Below are 7,770 nucleotides of genomic sequence, written 5' to 3'. Positions count from 1 at the left end.
GGTCATAAATTATTATCTAATTTAATTGCATGCGACCATGGAGATCTGGATGCTGGATGCTCGTATAGGGGTTTGTGAGGACATCTTTACTGCTACACTGCTACGGATTCTGCCCAAGTGAAAGCATCTTCCCGCACCATTCCTCCCCCCTGAAACCGTCCACCAGCGCGCTTCCCCCTTACATCTCAACCCCCTCACCCACATTATATCGTCGGACGGAAGCTCGGGAGTCCGTACCTTATCTTCAACTTAAAAACATTTACCAGTGAACTTGGCGCTGAAAGTCAGTCACCTAAGTTTGGTATTGCCGAGCAGTCGTCCTTATTGATGAGAATTTACAGTTTTTCAATGAAATGTAATTTTCTTAGCATTATTCGAGTCCAATATTTGACTTCAAATGTTTAGAGAAAATAAAAGACCCTTTTCGTTCCCTAGGGAGGACGCCGTCCCAGAGTCCTTAAGGGGCGGACGCTACTGCAACCTGCCGTAAGACATAGTCTCTACGGTTGTTAGGTAACATTGTCTGACCATCCATCCATACCTTACATCACTGATTGCACGGTTGCTATGATTACACTTCCGTCACATATTTTGTCACGTTATGCTACACAAATTTTCGGATTATACTATCCATCCGTTTTATGGGTTGAGCTATTATTCCACTGATCAGCGCATCAGTAAACCGACGTACTTCTCTTAAACTATAGGCCTATAGCATTCCTCGTTATCTGACAATTACCTTCAATCATAGAAATGAATAATGTTATTGCCTTACGTCTCACTAACTACTTTTACGGTTTACGGAGACGCCGAGGTGTGGTAATTTAGTCCTGCGGGAGTTCCTTTACGTGCCAGTAAATTTACCAACACGACGCTGACGTATTTCAGGACCTTCAAATACCACCGGGCTGAGCCAGGATTGAACCTGCCAACTTGGGATCAGAAAGCCAGCGCCTCAACCGTCTGAGCCACTCAGCAACTCAGCCCGATTACTGCCTCAGCCGTCCTCGAAGTGGTTTTCCGTAGTTTCCCACTTCTTCTCCTGGCAAATGTGTAGATGATACATAAGGCCACAGCCGCTTCCTTCCCTCTTCCTTGCCTATACAAGGCCCCACATGCAGGTAAGGCCGCCTGGGTGAGGCACTGGTCCTGTTCCCAGGTGTATCCGCAGCCAAATGTCTCATGCTCCAGGATACTGCCCTTGAGGCTTGAGGCGGTAGAAGTGGGAGTCCAGGGACAAAAACCAGCCCTGGAGGGTAAACGGATGAGATAAACAAACGAAGAAAGTAATAAAAGAAACCTGTAACTTATTGAGACAAGCGAAAATTGCTTATGATAGATTTTGTTCCCTTTCCTAAATTTTGAATGACTTCCATGTTGAAAAATTCTCCAATTATTCAAAAATAAGTGTCAGTCGTAGACAATTGCTTCACAGATATTGTATAGTTAAGAGTTTCGACACAATCACGAAAATTATTCCCCTAAGAATATTCCTTCTTATTTTCTTTCTTTCTTAATCTGCTTACCCTCCAGGGTTATTTTTCCCTCGAACTCAGCGAGGGATCCCACGGCTACCGCCACAAGCGCAGTGTCCTGGAGCGTGAGACTTTGGGTCGAGAGATACAACTGTGAAGGAGGACTAGTAGCTCGGCCTCACCTGGTATGCTGAACAGGGACCTTGTGCAGGGGGAGGGATGAGAAGATTGAAAGGGATAGACAAAGAAGAGGGAAAGAGGCGGCCGTGGCCTCCAGGTAGGTACCATCCCGGCATTTGCCTGAAGGAAAAGTGGGAAACCACGGAAAAACGCTTCCAGGATGGTTGAGGAGGGAATTGAAAACCTCTCTACTCAGTTGAACTCCGAGGCTGAGTGGACCTCGTTCCAGTCCTCGGACCACTTTTCAAATTTCGTGGCAGAGCCGGGAATCGAAGCTGGGCCTCCGGAGGTGGCAGCTAATCACACTAACCACTACACCGCAGAGGCGGACTCCTAAGAATATTTAAACTAAAATAATGTATTTGTGGAAAATGTTCAGGAAAATAAAATGGTGAATTCCAGGAGAATATTTCGCGGCCTGGTAAGACTTATCCCAGGGCCTGGTAGTGGATCGTGGCCTTGTGAATGAGAAATATTGCGCTAAGCTCTCCTGATCAGCTTTTAACAGAGATTCATTTATATTGGTTTTGTGGTAAAGTAAACGCGTGTCATCCTGAGGTGGTGCAGCTCTTTTCAGGCACACCCCAATGGGGGTGAGCTTCATGTACCAATTTTTAACCATTCACCAGCCAGCCCTCTTAACACTCTTAAATCTTTCACAGTATCGGGAGTTGAACCCGGACTTCCGAGGACGGCAGCTAATAGCGCTAACCGTTACACTACGGAGGCGGACGGTTTTTTGGTGAACTGGGGCGTCTCAAATCCAGTGAGCCCAAGAGAGCTTGCCACTCACTCTATTAGTAAATTGTCATAGTCGGTTTTCTTGGTTGGCCTTAACGAACACAACACCCTCAAGTGTACAAGACAATGTACTATTGTTTCCCGCCTACCTCGCATAGACCACGTATTTACATACGTAGCTGATAGAGAGCGCGAAGGTACAGAACTACGCAACTTATTGCAAAGTTTCGTAATCTACCGCTGAATCTACTAGTGAAGGAAAGCGAGGAAACATCATAGAAATGTGTATCATTTTAAACAGTAGGTGGATGGGAAGGAATCTACAAGACTGCTGAATTTACTAGTAAAGGAAAGCGAGGAAACATAGACATGTGTATCATTATAAAACAGTAGATGGATGGAAAGAAATCTACACAAACATAACATTAAGGTAGCCCCAATTCCACTACTGTGGTGTGCTAAAAAACGTGTGAGGACTGATCGCAAACTGTAAATATTGTCTACACATACAGTATAAACTCATAATATGTACTGGTATGAATTATGAAAACCAGCAACTAGAATTTAGTGCAGTTGGTTTCTTTTTATTTACACCGCACCGGTAAGTTACTGACACAAAAATGAGAGAATTATTTACGCGTTACGAACCCCTGTACCTACAAAAATGACTCCATTACACTATACACATAAACATCAATCAATCAATCAATCAATCAATCAATCAATCAATCAATCAATCAATCAATCAATCAATCAATCAATCATTCAATCAATCAATCAATCACTACTGATCTGCATTTAGGGCAGTCGCCCAGGTGGCAGATTCCCTATCTGTTGTTTTCTTAGCATTTTCTTAAATGATTGCGAAGAAATTGGAATTTTATTGAACATCTCCCTTGATAAATTAGTCACCTCCTCTATCTGGACATTATCCTTGTAACCAACAATCTTTACATACTGCTGGCTGAATACTCCTGCCTTTTGAAGATCCTCGCATACACACTCCCCTTGTTCATTAATGATTCCTTGAATGTCCTTCTTGGAACCTGTTTCTGCCTTAAAGTACCTATACATTCTCTTCCATTTTTCACTAAAATTAGTATGGCCACCAATTATGCTTGCCATCATGTTATCCTTAGCTGACTTCTTTGCTAGATTCAATTTCCTAGTAAGTTCCTTCAATTTCTCCTTACTTCCATAACCATTTCTAACTCTATTTCTTTCCAGTCTACACCTCCTTCTTAGTCCTTTACTTTTCTGTCATAATATAGTGGATCTTTACCATTCCTTACCACCTTTAAAGGAAGAAAACTATTTTCACATTCCTCAACAATTGCTTTAAACCAATCCCAGAGTCTGTTTACATTTTTATTTACCATTTTCCAGCGATCATAGTTAGTTTTTAAAAACTCCCTCATGCCTGTTTTATCAGCCATATGGTACTGCCTAATAGTCCTACTTTTAAGACCTTCCTTTCTTTCACATTTATTTTTAACTACGACAAAAACAGCTTCGTGATCACTAATGCCATCTATTACGTCGGTTTCTCTATAGAGCTCATCTGGTTTTACCAGCACCACATCCAAAATATTCTTCCCTCTAGTTGGTTCCATCACTTTCTGAATCAGGTGCCCTTCCCATATTAACTTATTTGCCATTTGTTGGTCATGCTTTCTGTCGTTCGCATTACCTTCCCAATTGACATTTGGTAAATTGAGATCTCCTACTACTATCACATTGCTTTCCATATCATTTCCAACATAGATGATTATCTTATGAAATAATTCTGAATCAGCGTCAGTGCTACCCTTTCCTGGTCTGTACACTCCAAAGACATCAAATTGCCTATTATCTTTAGAGAAGAGCCTTACACGCAGAATTTCATGTTTGTCATCTTTAACTTTTTCGTAGCTTACAAATTCTTCTTTCACGAGAATTAATACTCCCCCCACCATTCCTATCCTATCTCTACGATACACCCTCCAGTTCCATGAAAAAATTTCTGCATCCATTATCCATTATATCATCGTAACAGCAAGAAGAGTAATTTCTGGTTGAAACAGGTGGCAACAATGGCAGTAGATTATACATATTCATATAAAGAATGAAACTATGCATATGATGCTGCTATAGTATTAGGAACTCATGAAACGAATGGGGTAGGGTAGGTTACCTTGGTTACTAACGGACTCAATAGTAGAGTGTAAGAGAAACAAAGAGGGACTCAACTTATCAAGGCCAGACTCAGTATTTGATAGGTCATCCTTTGGTAAAGGCAGTCAATAACGAGAGACAGAAGTTGAACCAGCGAATAAAGGACTATGGAGGTGCGTAGTTCATTGACGGAGATTTGCAGACCTTATGTAAAGGGAGAGTGTTGTATATTACTATAATTACTCACTCTGTCACAACAACCCATAGTTTCGATACTGTTTCTTGTTCGGCAAGCTTTACAAAATAATTTCTTCTGCTTCTTCTACGGATGGTTTTTTTATTTTCGTCTTCTTCTTCTTCTTCCCATTTTCTTTCTAACTTTTTCCTTCCCTGTTGTTAAAGCTTAGGTTTTTTCGCCCCTGCCGTGACCTGGATTTGCGGGTTGACCCTTATAAGCGACCTGCGCCTCTGTGAGGATGGGATGAAATCTAATGCTGGAGACGGCGACACACACGCCCAGTCCCCGAGCCGTCGGAATTAACCAATGATAGAAACTAAGAGAAAACATTTTTAACCCAGTTTTGAGGTTTATATTACAAAATTATAACTGTATATTATAAGAACAGCAATCTATCTGTTCGTAACAATCAAGATGCTTTTCACACTAGAGAAATTGTTTCTTCATAACATAAAATTAAACCCTATAGGCGCTAACAACTGTAAGAGACGGACACTACATAGCGATGACAGGGCCTTGAGTTGTGGCACTGTTTTGTTTTTTTGTTGTTTTTTTTGTTGTTGTTTTTTTTACGTCGCACCGACACAGATAGGTCTTATGGAGAAGAGGTATTGCTTTAAGAGGGCGCGGTGTTGTGTCAGATCGTCCAAAGACATATTTGTAACCAACCTTAACTGAATAACATTTTTACTTTCTGAGGTTAAATCGACCTCGTGACGCTGGCCCACAAGACAAATACTGAGTAGGAGTGGGGTGGATGTGGAGGAGGAGGGGGTGGTGGTACTACTATAGAAATATTTTACAAGTGTAACTCATTATCGTGTTTCATTTCAATGTTTATTATAAATCTGTTTTCATTAATTTACATTTCAACGTTCTAAAATGAGAAAAACAAGGGGATTTTTACAGGATTGGTGGGACAGAGTAAACAGGATTATCTAGTGCAAGAATGGAATTCTGAACTAGAAAAAGAAATTCTAATCAATCTAGAGGGACATATCAACAAATCATCACTGTATGGACTCTGCTTATCAGTTCTCAGTAGTAAATTTCAAACAGTAATTTCACACCACAGCTGTCAGAGAGTTAACAGCAATCACTGGTCAGTCGCCAACAGCCAGTTAGATATCTATAAGTAGACAATTCAGAAGCCGCGGAAACTGTTACAGTACTATTTTCACGTTTTTTGTTTTTTTTTTTTTTGCTTTGTTGTTCTTTTTATCGCATAATCTAACAATTCAACTCACATTTTCAACAATTATGGCAAAGCCTCAACAGCAGGTGTCTGATTAATTAATCATATTAAACTCAACATACAGCAGTAGCCCCTTTGGCGCAGAGGAAAGCGCGTTGGACTTCTAATCCAAAGGTCACGGGTTCGAATCCCGTAAGGGGTACAAATTTTTCCTACCTGTATTTACAAGACCAAGTGGAAATTTGTGAGAATTAGCTGTAAAAAGCTAGTCAATAAATGAAAGTTTAAAAATCACAAAATGGCCAGCTCATGGAAAGCAGCCTAAGATCATCATCATCATCATCTGTTTACCCTCCAGGGTCGGCTTTTCCCTCGGACACAGCGAGGGATCCCAACTCTACCGCCTCAAGGGCAGTGTCCTGGAGCTTCAGACTCTTGCTCGGGGATACAACTGGGGAGAATGACCAGTACCTCGCCCAGGCGGCCTCACCTGCTATGCTGAACAGGGGCCTTGTGGAGGGATGGAAAGATTGGAAGGGATAGGCAAGGAAGAGGGAAGGAAGCGGCCGTGGCCTTATGTTAGGTACCATCCCGACATTCGCCTGGAGGAGAAGTGGGAAACCACGGAAAACCACTTCCAGGATGGCTGAGGTGGGAATCGAACCCACCTCTACTCAGTTGACCTCCCGAGGCTGAGTGGACCCCGTTCCAGCTCTCATACCACTTTTCAAATTTCGTGGCAGACCCGGGAATCGAACCCGGGCCTCCGGGGGTGGCAGCTAATCACGCTAACCACTACACCACAGAGGCGGACGCAGCCTAAGATGCTTTGCATTACTTTAGTTATTTTTTGCAAAACTTTTGTTTGAGTTTCATGTTTTGTGAAATTTTGATTCTTTCTTTCTTTCTTTCTTTCTTTCTTTCTTTCTTAATCTGTTTACCCTCCAGGGTTGGTTTTTCCCTCGGACTCAGCGAAGGATCCCACCTCTACCACCTCAAGGGAAGTGTCCTGGAGCATGAGACATTAGGTCGGGGATACAACTGGGGAGGATGACCAGTACTTGTGGAGGGATGGGAAGATTGGAAGGGATAGGCAAGAAAGAGGGAGGGAAGCGGCCGTGGCCTTATGCTAGGTACCATCCCGACATTTGCCTAGAGGAGAAGTGGGAAACCACGGAAAACCACTTCCAGGATTGCTGAGGTGGGAATCGAACCCACCTCTACTCAGTTGAGCTGCCACTCCCGGAGGCCCGGGTACGATTCCAGGCTCTGCCACGAAATTTGAGAAGTGGTACGAGGGCTGGAACGGGGTCCACTCAGCCTCGGGAGGTCAACTGAGTAAAGGGGGTTTCAATTCCCACCTCAGCCATCCTCGAAGTGGTTTTCCTTGGTTTCTCACTTCTCCAGGCAAATGCCGGGGTGGTACCTAACTTCACACCACGACCACTTCCTTCCCTCTTCCTAGTCTATCCCTTTCAATCTTCCTATCCCCGACAAGCCCCTGTTCAACATAGCAGGTGAGGCCGCCTGAGCGAGACACTGGTCCTCCTCTCCAGTTAATCTCCCGACCCAAAATCTCACGCTCCAGGACACTGCCCTTGAGGCGGTAGGGGTTGGATTACTCGCTGAGACCGAGGGAAAAGCCAAACCTGGAGGGTAAACGGATTAAGAAAGAAAGAAAACTAACAAATTACTTAAAATATCAAAAGTCACTAAAATAAAAATTATGAGAGAAATTCATTTTTAAGCACCAGCTGGTACACCTAAATTATCTAACACGCAAGGTA

General features: G+C 42.9%; 1 non-coding gene across 1 annotated transcript; it reads left to right on the top strand.

Annotated features, from left to right (window-relative positions):
• The first annotated feature begins 6,112 nt into the window (after positions 1-6,112).
• On the top strand, positions 6,113-6,185 carry TRNAR-UCU (transfer RNA arginine (anticodon UCU)). Its single transcript has one exon. It is a non-coding gene; the product is annotated as a tRNA-Arg (tRNA).
• Positions 6,186-7,770: the final 1,585 nt, after the last annotated feature.

Source organism: Anabrus simplex, chromosome 4 (genome assembly GCF_040414725.1).
Source record: "Anabrus simplex isolate iqAnaSimp1 chromosome 4, ASM4041472v1, whole genome shotgun sequence".
NCBI lineage: Eukaryota > Metazoa > Arthropoda > Insecta > Orthoptera > Tettigoniidae > Anabrus > Anabrus simplex.
Note: the sequence above shows the minus strand (reverse complement) of the source record. Positions and strands in the feature narration are given on the sequence as shown.